The sequence below is a fragment of the Dasypus novemcinctus genome, chromosome 10, assembly GCF_030445035.2.
Source record: "Dasypus novemcinctus isolate mDasNov1 chromosome 10, mDasNov1.1.hap2, whole genome shotgun sequence".
NCBI lineage: Eukaryota > Metazoa > Chordata > Mammalia > Cingulata > Dasypodidae > Dasypus > Dasypus novemcinctus.
This window is the reverse complement of record NC_080682.1, coordinates 65379825-65394856: the sequence shown is the minus strand read 5'-3', so window position 1 is coordinate 65394856 and position 15032 is coordinate 65379825. Positions and strand designations below refer to the sequence as shown.

At 40.4% G+C, this 15032-nt stretch overlaps 1 long non-coding RNA gene across 1 annotated transcript in view; it reads right to left on the bottom strand.

The window, feature by feature from the left end:
* LOC105745732 (uncharacterized) overlaps positions 1 to 15032 on the bottom strand; it is an 87298-nt gene that overhangs the window by 44936 nt on the left and 27330 nt on the right. The window contains exons 3-4 of the long non-coding RNA XR_009187611.1: positions 4983 to 5114; positions 277 to 306 (exon numbers count right to left, since the gene is read on the bottom strand). This is a non-coding gene — a long non-coding RNA (uncharacterized lncRNA). The remainder of the gene's footprint in view (positions 1 to 276; positions 307 to 4982; positions 5115 to 15032) is intronic.

The following is a 15032-nucleotide window of genomic DNA, read 5'->3' as shown; positions in this document are numbered from 1 at the left end:
TCCCATCCTCAGGTCCACTCTAGGTATGGAAGCTCCAGGCAAGAAGGAGCCCTGCCTCTGGCTAGCTCTGGAGAGACGGCCATGTTGCTGTCAGCTTCCCTGCCAACTGCTGTTGGGTTCAGTTAAGGGAGCCCCAAACAAAACGAGACTGTGTTACCAACCAGCATTTCTTCACTTGCCATATGCAGGCAGGTCAACAGAGCCAGCAGCCAGCAGCTGTGTTTACAACCTCCTGTAGCCCCTTGTTAATTAATGGACTGTGGGCCTGTTACTCACCCAGAGAAGGTTTCCGGCTGCAGATTTTTCCTGAAAGAGAGCAGCACAGTATCTGAACACTGTCCTTGACTAGGGGTTGTGCAGAGCACGTTGTGGGGTGAGTAAAAGAGTGGCAGAGAGAAGATAAAGCAAGGTCAAACCATTGGCTTCTCCCATTCTTTAGACCCTATTCAAGTTTAAAGAGGCTCTCAGCTTCAGTTTTCGTGACTTTGAAGACATTAGCTCCCAAAGTACAAATGTGTAGCACATTTCAGATTAAATGCTGTAAGAAATGTCCCTGAAGATATGAACTAAAAACATAATGACTGCTGTGGAAAAATAGCTATTAACCTGGATTACAAAATGTCCCAAAAAACCTGATCAGAATGGTACAAAGAAGCAGCTACCAGATCCCATGACAATTTCAAGGGAGAAGAGAAAGTTGTTCCATTTTCTAATCATTCCTACTTCATACTAGACTCCACCCTTTGAATGCTCTGAAATTGGAGGCAGGGAAATTGAACTAAAAAGCAGCTTTGGTCTTTACAGTTCTAATCTCTGGAAACAGAATTTGTCTACCTGTGTGATTGTAATGGCAAATGCATTAAATCCTCAAACCAGGCAGCGGCTCCCTGTGACTGGAGTCAAATAAAAATAATTTAAGGGAACAGCATCACTATTCAAGGAGTTCTAAAAATTAGCATAAGTTAAAAAAGTTCTAATGTTCATAAGGAAAGGAGCAGCCCTATCTTTGGAACACAATAGATATAACGACATCTTTGTGATTAATAGAAAAAAAAAATCTGCAATACCAGGTGCTAAAAGCGTAGTAGAACTCAAAGTTCTGCATTCTAATTCTAGCTCTGTCACCAGCCAGCTGTGTGACCTTTAACAATTCCCCACCCCTTCTAGTCCTCGTTTTCCTGGTCCTCAAAATGACAGTATCTGTACCTGGCTTTACTCCTTCACCAGCCAGGGCTGTTGATATCCAACAGAATGAATGGGAAACGTATATAGAAACATGAAGGATGAGTATAATGATGGAGATTTTACTCTAGAATAGAGTTTTAAAAGTTTTCTGTGGTTATTGTTTTCTTCCTTACAAGGAGACTCTACAGAGCTCCTTGTTTAAAAATAAATTTTTAAAAAGACTGTTTAATTTTGTTCCACTTTGTTTTGTTTGGCAGAATGGGATAAAAATGTATTTGGGTTTCACCCTAAAACTCCATTCACAGAGACAGTTAAGGAATATCATTCTTCAAAAACATAATGTAAAAAAATAAAATTATAGGAAAATTTAGTCTAATAAAGGGAATGTGTGATTGTGGTAAAGCATGACGTATAGTAAATACCAAATGACAATTTAATTCAAGATATCAATTGAATGTGTCCATGAGGCAAATGCAGTACCTGGTATCACACCCAAATGGACATAGCTGCCCTCGATATATTCCTAGAATAATTTAAACTCTTAGCACTTAAGTGAGTTATGTCACCATTTTCCTATGGAATCACAGAATTCTACAATACAGTATTCTCTTTATAGCTGAGAGATAAAATTTAAAATGCTATTAAAACCAAGTTGTGGGAAGCGGATGTAGCTCTGGTGATAAGAGCTTCCAGCTACTATATGGCAGGACCCTGGTTCAATCCCTGGGCCCTCCTGGTGAAAAAGAGGAAGAGAAAGCGTGCCTGTGTGGCAAGCCAGTGCCTGCAGGAGTGCCCGCATGGTGAGCCAGTGCCCACACAAGTGCCCGTGTGAGTGCCCACACAGTGAAGCAGTGCCCATGTGAGGGCCTGCACAGTGAGCCAGTGCCCGCACAAGTGAGTCACACAGCAAGATTATGATGCATCAAAAGAGAGACAAAGGGAGAGTCAAGGTGAAGCACAGCAGAAACCAGGAACTGAGGTGGTACAATTGAGAGGGAGCCTCTCCCCCCATCAGAAGTCCCCAGGATCGAATCCTGGTGAATCCTAGGGGAGAAAAAATGAGAAGACAAAAAGAGAAATAGATACAGAAGATCACACAGCAAACAGACACAGATGGCAAAAACAGCAGGGCGGGAGGAGAGGAAGGGGGGAAATAAATGTCTTTAAATAAAATTTTTTAAAAAGTTGTGAAAAGCATTTTGCTGAGTGAAAGAAGTCATTCTCAAAAAAGTAACAGTAAAAAAATAAAAATTAATTTAAAAACTAAAAGGAATAAAAATAAATTTCCAAAAAATAATTAAAAAAAAAAAAAGGTAAAAGACAGTAAGATTCCTTTTAGATGACACTCTCGAAAAGACAAAACTATAGTGGTGGAGTTGTTGTCAGATGTTAAGGATGGGGGTAAGTTGTGCCTATAAAGGGATTACATAACAGAATTTGGAGGACTACTGGAGCTGTATTGCTTCCTAGATTACACAAATCTAGGCATGCATTAAATTCATAGAACAATACACCAAAAAAGGCAATTTTACTATTTATAATTTTAAAATAAAATTGATAAAGAAGAGAAGAGGAAAAATTGATCACAACATTTATTCTTTTGCAGCAGAATCAGGACTTGACCTCTAATATATCACAACTGTATTTGCAAAATGCTTTACAGCAGTATCATCTCTAACTAACGGGCATACAAATCATCTGAGGATTTAGCTGCTATGAAGATTCTCATTCAGTAGCCTTGGAATGGGAACCTTGTTTCTATCTTTCTAGGAAGCTGCCAAGTGATACCCTTGGCTTACTGGTCTACAGACAATACTAGAATTTGTAGGCTTTGTAGAATTCAGTTGGTCTAGAGTACTGATGGCAAATATGTGGCACCATGCCAACTGTTCCCTACCGCCCCCAAGCACCCAAATATGGCCAGAAGACACAGCACTGCAGAGGGTTAGTGCTATTTGATAGACGTGGATATGTGAGATGAAACCTACTGGTCACCCCTGCCCTAAAGTGCTGATGTTAATCTAGTCCATCAGCATTACAAAGAAATTCACTTAGAAACCATGTCCCTATTTAGGCTTTCATGACCTGTCTGCAAAACCTCTGTGTGTCTAGAGCCACAGTGATTTACAAATGTTTATTTCCTTCATCTGTTAAGATAAGTAAGCTAGGTTTTCCATCTAGGCTGTAAATGGCTTGAGGGGAGGGACATACGATCTACTTCTTTTAGCAACTTCCTTCTTATCCCTTCGAGCCTGTTTCTTCACCTGCAAAATAAGGATAATACTGTCTCATTAGGTTATTGTGAGAATTAAGATAAACGTGAAACATTTAGAACGGTGCCCTGCATAGTGAAAACTCCATGATTGGTAACTGTCATCATTTTTCCCTAACAATGTCCAATGCAGCGCCAGACTGATAGAAAATGTTCAAATTACTGCCATAAAGAGGCCAAGGTGCAGAGTGGAAAGAACACTGAGTTTGAAGCCAAAAGATTGAAGTCCTAATACCAGCCTTATTATCCCCGTCCTTCTCTGAGCTTTTTATTTCTTCTTAGGGATAATAATGAAAACTTGGATAGATGATTTCTATGGTTAATTTCAGCTCTGTCTTTCTTTGGATTCACAATTCCACACAAGCATTCCTGGCAGCACCCAAACATCTTGAAGAATCTGCGTAGCATCCCATATATCCGGTTGGGAGCAAACAAAAAAATACATGTGAAAGAATACTTCCAAAATCTGCTTTAGGCAAAACTGGGCATTCTCGATTTTCCCTGAGCTACCCGTTTTCTGCCACTGGAGGGCGTGCGGTGCTTGGTTGTAAAACATCCCTCTAGGGTTTAGCTCTGCTCACAATTTCAATCAACAGAGTTGGAATCAGAGAATCAAGAAACCACCTCCTTCATTTGATAGAGCTGACAGACAAGGAGCTGTGGCCCTGAGAGATTGTTAGCAAAATCAGTGGAGAGAAAAGTCTACTTAATCTGCCTGCTACCATTTCTACTACCTTCCCTTTCCTGCCTTTAATATGAGCCCTATACAGATCTTCACGCCACATCTTCTCTTAACTCGATTTTGAACCCATCTCTTCCCCTCTCCTAAGCACAAGGCTTCTGAAAGTTCCCTTGCCTCTTTGCTAGAACGCCAGCAGACTTGGGCCTGGTAGCTCTGAATATTGCCCTAGCATGTTGAATGGGTTTAACACACAGGCAGGATCCTTTTAATGGGCTCTGGGAGATTTGTTTCATTTTGTATCTGGAGAATGCGAGTGGTGGAAGAAATGATGCTTTCTAGCCAGTTTTTACTGACACCGTAATGTCCACTGAGGACCAGGACTGGGAGGTACAATGGAAATGAGTCAAAGGCCTTTCCTTTAATGATCTCTCAAACTAATTCAGGTGACTAAACATAGAAAATGCCAAACCTTGAGGGGACCTTAGAGGTCAAATCTTAGGAATATAAATAACTCTCTCATGCTACATGTGATCAATTGCCTGAAATTCTTTGTTGAAAACCATCAGGAAGCCTCTTCCCAATTTAGAGTGTTGAGATCAATTATTCATGTCTACCATGGGCATAGAGTGGAGTAGAGCATGCATATATTTACCAACCCTGATGTCCAATCCAAGCCCCACCTTTTTATTGGGGGAGGGGGAAGGGACTAAGACCCAGAGAAGGAAAAGGACCTGGTCGTGATCATTCAGCTAAATTTTCAAAGCATTATCACCCTGAGGCAGATCAGTCCCAAGTAGAAGCAGCTGGGAGAAGGACCTGGATGAAGAGAGGGGAAGCACTCACTTGCTTCCTGTTCTGAAAGTCCTGCGTGATTTGAGGGGTACTTCTGGCACACATTTCACCAAATTGTTCTTTCCTCTGCAAATATCCTATGGTCCAGTCTTCCTTTTTCATGTGTTTCTTCTGAATTAGTTGCTATATGTGAAAGGATACAGGTACCATATGTAAATTATAAAGCATAATAATAAAATTAACACCCATAGATCTACCCCTTAATTTAAGAAATAAAAGCTTCCTTTGTGCTCCTTGATCTTATCTGTCTAGCTCCCTGCCAAGGCATATACACTATCTTAAAGTTTGCTTTGTTTCTCCTTCAAGCTTTATTACATATATATATATATATATCTTAGACATAGTACTTTTTTGTAGATGTTTAAATGTTTTGTAGATGGAATCATGCCGTTTGCATTCTTCTGCAATTTGATTTTTCACTGAAAATTTTATTTCTAAGATATCTAAGGTTGTATTTATTCATCTTTACTACAGTATGATATTGCATTGTTTGAATATTCTACAATTAATCAGTTCTACTGCTGGTAAATATTTTAATGGTTTCCAGTTATTTTTATTGTTAAGAATAATTGTACATTTTCTGTGAGTTTCCTAGTACATGTCTGCAACAGTTTCTCCAAAGCAGTGTTTCTCAACCAAAGGAAATTTTGCTCCCCAGAGGACAATTGCCAGTGTCTGGATGCATTTTTAGTTGTAACAACTAAAGGAAAGGGGTGTTACTGGCTCAAGGGTAGAATCCAGGGGTTTAGCAGCATGTAGGATGCTGCTAAACATCCTACAATGCACGGAACACTTTTCCCCAGCTCCCAATAAAGAATTATTCAGACCAAAATGTCCATAGCACCAAACTTGAGAAACCCCAGTCTAGAAGATGCACTTACAGTTGGAATTGCTGAATTGTGTGTCCATTTTAAGATTTACAAAGAGTAGTGTCAGCTTGTTTTCCCAAGTGCTGTACCAATTTCTACACCAACCGGCAGCATATGTGTCCCATTAACAACACTTGGTACCATTAGTTTCTTTTTAGTTGGCCAATGTAGTTGGAATAAAATCTTATAGCATTAACTACTAATGAAATTGAGCATCCACTCTATGACTATGGACCACTTATGTTTCCTCTTCTGTGAATTGCCTCTACATATCATTTGTCCACTTCTTTTTTAGCTGTTTGCATTTTTGCATCTATATTTAGCAGTTGTTTACATATTCTATTTATCAATCCTTTGGTGGTTAATTAGGCCCTAATTTGATACCTTATTTTTAATCCTACCTTTTGATGAACAGAAGTTTTTAATTTTAAAGTGGTAGAAGTTATCTCTCTTATTTTAAGTATTTTATGAGTCTCATTTAATAAACACTTTCCTACCCCTAGGTCATATGGGCATTCTCCTGTGTTTTCTTCCAAATGTTTTAAGGTTTTTCTTTCACATTTAATGCCATCTGGAATTGATTTGGGGTGTGGTATGAGGTAGAATGGAATCTTAGAACTGCGTTGAAGCCTTCTTTCTCCAGGACAATAGAAAGCACATTCTCTTAGGACAGCTAAAGTCTTTTAACTATCGGCTTTACCCAAGGGCTTTCAAAGAATCTAAGTGGCCCTTCCCCCTATTCTGTTAGAGACCTGGCTAACTCAGCAGATTGTGAGATCACTGCTCCCAGGCCATTTCTGCTGCATCCTCATGACATATTGGTTGATTGACTTCTCTGTCTAACTTTCCAGCTCAAGTCTACTCTCCCGTCTGTCAAATGCCAATGCTCTCACACCAAGGTGCTAGAGACTTACTGCTCCCATAGAATCCCACTGTTTCAGAGGACTCCAGAAAGAGAACGAAAGAATTATTTATTAATGTTGAAACTCCAGACTTGGAGGGAGGTACTGAGGGATATTTTAGGCAGGGTCCTGCTCAGATCCACTCTAGAAAGAGTAAGAGGCAGCTGCCTACTTGTAAGGATGCCACACCACTGAAGACTGCAACCCTACCCAGTGGTGGTTTTGGGTTGCCAGGTCCTCTGTGATTGTCTCTGTTACTGGAGCAACCCCAGTCCAAACTAGTATATGGCTCCCTAGTTAGCCTGACTTCCTTGGTCCCTTCTGGGCATTAAACAAAGCCACTTTTCCCCTTTGGGAAGGTAGGGCCCAACTCTCAAGTCTTGTACTTCCTTTCTGTTGACATGCAAAGAAGGGCCTTACTATCAAAGCCTGCCCTGGACCTTGGGAGAAGCTGACCACTCCACCAGCAGATACTCCATGACTTGCCCTGGGTTTTCACCTCTGCTAAGTTCAGTTCCCTTGGCTCTGGGAGTTTCAAGGGGACTATATGTCAGAGATTGAAATCGTTTCTCAGAAGAGGAAGTGGATACCATAAACTTCTTGCATACCCCCTAAAACAAATCTGAGCCATATTCTAATAGGGATGTATGTGTTTTTTGTTTCAAGGGGAGCTTATTCAATCATTATATTTTGGTAGAAAGAACACCCAGAACAGAAGGATCCCTTATCCTGGCCCAGCCCCTAACTCACTGAGTAACCTTTTAAAAGTCATTTTTCCTCTCTGAGCCTGTTTCCTTGGCTGTCAAGAGAGATGCTAAATTAGATCAAAGATTTCCCAATGATTTTTGGCAGAGGAACCCTTTTATAGATTGAAATCTTGTGCCCAATTCCAAATTATAGAAGAGATGGGTGGGTGATGCCACAGCTAAAGGGGTAGTCTGCCAGGTCGGTAGAGGCATTTAAAAGCATAACTGAAAACACTGGCAATGTAACAAAAGAAAAAAACAGTGTTTTCCAGAATTCTTTCTGGCAATATAGCATGTTATTGAAAGGAATACTGTGTAACCACATGGGATGGAAGTGAGACCTCTTTTCCCCATCATGAGGTATGTTTCAATACAAATTAATTGTTGACAATTCTTAAATTACATTGGATGAGGTTTTTGTCAGAGGGTTTTCTTTTGTGTAGCTGTTTGCAAGTTTGGGGCCAGAGCTGAATTAGTTGTGGTGGCAGAGGTGAAGCTGATCATTGCATCCAGTGTCCTTCATTTGTATCATCCCAAAAGAAGGGCTCTCGCCCATCTCTTAATAGTGAGCAAATACATAAAAACACTTCCTTGAAGGCATGCAACCTTGTGAGCCTATCCAGGATACCCCAGACCTTGATCCATCCTAGTACAAGAAAGGGCTAGAAGGGGTGGAACTCACCAATTCAGTCCTCTGCTGACCCTGTACTTTCTGTGAACCCAAGGGCATCACACCACCTATATTGTAAACACCAGAGAGTAAGTCTCTTCCAGCTCAGTCGCTCCATGCCAGCTTCTCCCTAGCCAAGCCACCACAGCTTCCTACCTGGATGGACCACGATAGCAACAGCTTCCTAATACATTTCTATAATCACTCTTGGTGCCCTCAATCCATTCTTATTTTCCTCACAGAAGCCAGCGTTTCATTTAACCTAGACAACACCACTCCTTTGTTCAAAATCTCAAAGGACTTTCATTGCACTTGGAAAAAAATTCAAACCCCTAATCATTGGCCCTCAAGCCCCTAATAGATCTGCCCCCCTGCCTGTTCTCCAAACATATAGCATACACTTCTCCTTCCTTTCACTGGGCACCAGCCACATGGACTCAACTTCTTTCCTCAGACTGGCTCAGAACTTCGCAGTTGCAGCTTTGTTGGCATGGTACATCACCTCCACAGATCTGTACATTGTTGGCTCATTTTATATCAGTACAAACATCTTCTCAGAAAAGTCTTCCTTGATCACCCAGTCAGCCCACCGAGGCAATCTCTAACTCATCATGCTGTTTTCTTTGTAGTCCTTATCACTAACTGGAAATTGTATTGTCAATTTTTGGTTTGTTTTTTTGTTTATTGTCTGTGGTTTCCTCTAGAATGTTAGTGTCATGAGGCCAGGGACCCTGACTGCTTGGTTCTATCTTGCTTGAAGCATCCAGCACAATACTTAGCACATGGTAAATACTTGATAAATATTTGTTGAATGAATGTCATTTTGTTGGATTGTCTTGACGTTAATAGCAGCATCAAAGCCCAAGCAGGCCTGGCAGGGGAACTCATAAAGGCTCCCATTGTCTCATTGTTCTTATCCTCCAAAAAGTGGCTTCTCCTTGGTATGCCCACTGCTGTCCTCTAAGAGAAATGTTAACTCACCCTGGACTAACTTCAGAAATGCAAAGAAATTCAAATGCCCTACATTGCAAATAAAACTGCTAGTGACCTGTGTCGTTACATTTCCTTGTATATTATTTTCCATGTTTGTAGAATACTAGGAAAGATGGAGAACCTAATCTTAGAAACTGTTTGGTCTTCCATATAAAAAGCTATGCCAATGGAGAGTTTCATCATGTCTCTTCCCCACAAAATCTCAGCCTCCATTCCAGTGCTGTGAACTTCTCTCTGCGATCTGTGCCCTATTTTCTCTCTGCCTTGCCATCTGCACATGTGTATCTCTCAGATTTCAACAGCAATTGCTTAAACTCTCTTCATCTTCTTTGGATATAATCTTCTATTCTATTTTAGTCCTCAGGTTCTCATCGGGTTTTGGGTTTTGGGGTTTTTTTTTTAAGATTTATTTTTATTTATTTTCCCTCCATCCCCTCCTCCCACCCTGCTGTTTTTGCTGTCTGTGTTGTCTCTTCTCATTTTCTATCCTCTAATATTCACCAGTTTTCATCCTGGAGACTTCTGATTGGGAGAAATGTTCCCTATCAGTTGTGTCACCTCAGTTCCTGGTTTCTGCAGCACTTCACCTTCACTCTCCCCTTGTCTTTCTTTTGATGCGTCATCATCTTGCTGCATGACTCACTTGCGTAGGGCACTGGCTCACCACACAGGGACTCACACAGGCACTCATAGCAGGCACTGGTTCACCATGCAGGGCTTTGCGCGGGCACTCGTGCGGGCACTGGTTCACCATGCAGGGATTTGCACGGGCACTCGTGCGGGCACTGGCACACCACGCAGGGATTTGCACGGGCACTCGTGCGGGCACTGGCTCACCACGCAGGGATTTGCACGGGCACTCGTGCGGGCACTGGCTCACCACGCAGGGATTTGCACGGGCACTCGTGCGGGCACTGGTTCACCACGCAGGGATTTGCACGGGCACTCGTGCGGGCACTGGCTCACCACGTGGGCACTCATGTGGGCACTGGCTTGCTGTGCAGGCACGCGTACTCTTTTTTTTCACCAGGAGGTCCCAGGGATCAAACCCAGGTCCTGCCATATGGTAGGCAGAAGCTCTATCACTTGAGCCACATCTGCTTCCCTCTTTTAGTTTTTTATTTTCTTTTTTGATGTGTGTGAAAAAATCATTATTTTTAACTGAATACATGTTGAAATGATAATATTTTGAATGCAGTGACTCCAAAAATATATTATTGAACTAATTTGATCTGTTTTGTTTACTTTTTTAGCAAAATTTTAAAAATTATTTTTAATTGTTCAAATTTCTCAAGAAAGTATGAATTTACAGTAGTGCTCTGGAAGTCAAGGTCAACAAACATGACAGTAATGTTCTTTGTAAACTAAAACTCTGGCAGGACCTTGGAACTATTTTGACCAGAAATGACATGACCAGTTGTGAATGTTCAGGATGAGGGTAGAGATGAAAATCTTTACTGTCTTCACAATATTCCCTGACTGACTTTTATTTTAAAAAAGAAGACTTAATTGGGCAAAACAAGTTTAGTCAGTTTCTTTTCCAATTTACCTCAAGACGATCTTGGTGTCAATCAGATAAAAAGATGGCACCCTTCTTTTCTTACTCCCCAGTCTCAGGTCTAGACCCCAAAAGTAAGATCTGGTCTTTAAAGCCCTAACACAACCTTTAGTGCCCCTAAGATGCCCCCACTGGAGCTCCCAAAAGAGACTCTTAAACAAAGATGAAAAAAGTACCTGATCACTGCTGTGACCATATAGACAATATACTTTTCCCTGTCTACACAACTCTAGATTTTACAAAGAATGGCCCTTAAATTTTCTTTCTCTTCCTTAATTGTAAAGCACTTTGCTAAGAAGTTTGTGCTTTGTGCAAATTCTTCATTAGGGCATCACAAGAGGATGAGGAGTCATGATTATGCCCCAAATCCTGCTGCCACCATACTAATAACCTGGTTGAGTTGGGAAAAAAAAAAAATCAGAAACAGCTTTTATATGCCTAACCCCTTAAAATTTGCCCAGTATATATCCTGAAATCTTTGTAAATCCATAACTTAAAATTTGCCCAATATGTATCCTGAGATCTTCGTAAATCCATAACTTTGAGACAACCCATGGCATGTAATCCCCCCTGGTAAATTTTGACCAGTAATGGCATAACCAGTTGTAACTGTTCAGGGTAGTGGGTGGAGATCAAAATCTTTACTGTTTTTACAATATTCCCTGGCTGACAGTTTTTTAAATTATTGTTATTGCAGTTTTGAGGAAAACTGTGCTATCTTCTTAGCTATCCACTAATTGGCATCTTGCTCCAGTGGAATGTGGAGAGAAATTCTCTGTTTACACATGCAGTTCATCAATTCCACTTAGTCAAGGTGGACTTTTTTGTGTGTACATTTGTATTTCTGCATGCAGATCTGTGTCATGGCCAAGTTATTTAGATTTTCTGACCCTAAGTTTTCTCAGTTGTAAACTGATAAAATCAAGATAATTGTGGGTCTGTATGTAGCATTTATTAATAAAATAGTAAGCTCTTAAATTAGTAACCATTACTAGGAAGTGAGTTGGAATTCATAAATAAATCCCCTATTTATATTTTACCTAACTTTCCCCCGAATCAAAAATATCTTACTTTGCTATTAGCAGTTGTTAAGATTTTAGGCTCATAAATGTTTCATAATTTCCTTTTCCCAACCACATCTTTGTACTCTCCAAAACAGACATTCCAGTGTCAAGCAGTGGCTAGGGAGCCCTATTCATGCTACAATGGCCATGATTTGGCGCCTTGCTAAATTCCTCTTTCTGGATGTAAAAGCTTTTAAAACAGTGTGTTGTTATCTCAAGGCCTGGACCCTGGGTTTTAGATAAGCTGGGACTTTCCATCAGTCTTCTTTCCTGCTCATGGTAAACATCACCTCTCTTAGAATACACTCTGTCTCTCTTGTAAGGCTCCATACAAGTCGGATATTCAAACAGAAGTCTCCTGACACTGCCACAAAGAAGGATGGCTCTGGGAGGGGTTTTCTATGTTACACCAGATTTGAAGGCCAAAGGGTCAGCTTGGGCAACTTGGGTCTTCCATCAATAATTCCACCAGGACAGGATGATCAAGTCCTTTCATCCTGACCGAAACCCATGGTCACTCTCTTAGAGGCTGAACCTGCAGCCCTGAGTAATCTAATATGCTTTTCTTTTAGTTAGGATAGCTCAACTAGGACATCATGTGCCTAGCCAAGGATAGTAGGATTTAAATGAAAAGTGGAGAGATTCCAGTGTACATAGAAAACAACATCTTTACTGTATGGGAAATTTAAAATGCAAGAGAGAGGGAGATCTCTTTGGGAAAATTTATTGAACATTCTTAAGGAGTGATAGTTGAGAGGTCCATATGTCTAAAGCAGGAGTCCAAAGAAGAAAATCACCTGGGCATTCCTTTACATTCCATAATTAAAATATGCTGCAAATTGTAAATGAGTCAATCAAAAACAAACAAACAAACAGAATATAAAGAATTATGTTTCCACTTCTACAAATAAGACGTTCTTGCTAGCAGATTACAGGCCATTGGCCCAACACAAAGCTGACCATATCAGAAATACTTGAGTATGATGCAGTTTTTATTAACATTTATTCTTAAACGACAGAATCAATAAAACATCTGGCCAATGTATTAGGCACCCTACCAATTAGTAGAAATGATACATACCAAAAGAGTATGAAACCTGGTCTCGTTTATGAAGAGGGGCATACACACATGTGAAACCAAGTGAGTATGACCTGTAATTCTGGAAGAATTGGAAACAGACATTTAGAGAAAACCAATTATCAACTGCCCAACAAGATTGATGCCACATATACTACTTGGGATTCATTCTGTATTGGTGACAACGTAATTGTGACAATCTGTCCTGACAACAGATCATGGGTCCATTGAGTCTTGTGTGTGCCTCAATCTATGTTAAATTGATCGAAAAAAGAATAGTTTTTAAAAAGTACTGTACTTTGAGGGTATTTTCTTCTTATCTTCCAGAGCACTTCCACATCTGTTATCTTATGTCATCTCCTTTCCAAGGTCTAAGAGCAGACCAGCCCAGGAACAGAAAGATAGGAGCAAATGAGACTCCAGATTTTGCAATGGGCCTACTGCAGTCACATCACAGTTTGGAGGCCAGAGCAATGTGGCTCTTAAGTTGCCTTCAACAGAGTCCCAGAAAGGGAATGCAAAGTTACAAACACTGTATCTATTATAATAATGAGGTTGCTATAATTTTCATTTTGCTTCTAACAGCATATGTGGAGAGGTGAAAAATAATTCACCAAGGAAACTGGTACTTCAGAAAAAGGACCTGAAAAAATATGCTCAAGCTTTCAATTTCTCTTCTTTCTTCCTTTACTTCTTTCCTTTCTTTCCTTTAATTTCTCTTTCTTTCTAAAGTTTCATATCCCTAGTTTGTTGAACTTTCAAATATTCTTTGCAGAACTGAAATGCAGTGTTAATCTGTCCTTATACAGAATTCAATGCATGATATTTAATTTCCTGAAACATAAGGTCAGACTGTTATTTGTTTAACATTTTTAAATGATGAATATGAAATGCAAATTGAAAAATATGAGCCTTTTTAAAAAAGGATATATTAGTAATTTTTGTAAAACTAATCTCCGTTTTTTCATTTCAAAGCAAAAAAAAGGAATATGTTATTAATTTTGAATTGTCAAAATCAGATTTTTACTTTGAGCTGTGATAACTTTCCAAAGTTATGAAGTGATAAGTGCTTCTGATTGACCCTCTTTTTTGTTCTTAAATTCCCTTAGGTTTCCACATGAATAGTAACACTGCAACAAAAATCCTCACACAAATTTGAATTTTAAGAATTAAACAGGCGGCAGACTTGGCCCAGTGGATAGGGCGTCCGTCTACCACATGGGAGGTCTGCGGTTCAAACCCCGGGCCTCCTTGACCCGTGTGGAGCTGGTCCATGCACAGTGCTGATGCGCGCAAGGAGTGCCCTGCCATGCAGGGGTGTCCCCCGCATAGGGGAGCCCCACACGCAAGGAGTGCACCCCGTAAGGAGAGCCGCCCAGCGCAAAAGAAAGTGCAGCCTGCCCAGGAATGGCGCCGCACACACGGAGAGCTGACACAGCAAGATGATGCAACAAAAAGAAACACAGTTTCCCATGCCGCTGACAACAATAGAAGTGGACAAAGAAGACGACGCAGCAAATAGACACAGAGAACAGACAACTGGGGTGGGGGTGGGGAGAGAAATAAATAAATAAATCTTAAAAAAAAAAAAGAATTAAACAATGCATGTAGATACAAACTTAGGTATATACTTATTAGCCATGAATATTTATTAATTTGAGTTTCCTGGACAGTATTTAAAGTCTCTGACTTTGTCTGCTTTCTTAGCATACTACTTATTAGTAGGTTAAGAAGTCATGTGTGCATGGTAATATGTAGAAAAAGGGACACACATGGATGAAACGTAAATTAGTGTAACTCTTCTGAAAAAGAATCTGGCCTTAAAAACATAACTTTCAGAAGTGGAGTTGTAGCTCCTGACCTGACAGCACCACTTCTGAAAATGTATTCTGAGGAAATAACCCTATATTCCTATGCTTTAGCATGCTAGGCTGCTCAAGCAGACATCGTGAAATGGATCAGTTTAAACAATGGAAATGTATTCCCTTACAGTTTGAGGCTGGGAAAAAGTCCAAGTCAAGCCATCATCAAGGCAATGTTTTCCTCCTAAAGATGGTGGTCTTCTGAGGATGGCTACCAGCAACCCTTTGTTCTTAGCTTGTCACGTGGCAAGGCACATGGTGGCACCTCTTTCTCCTTCCATCTCTCCCAGGTTCCTTTG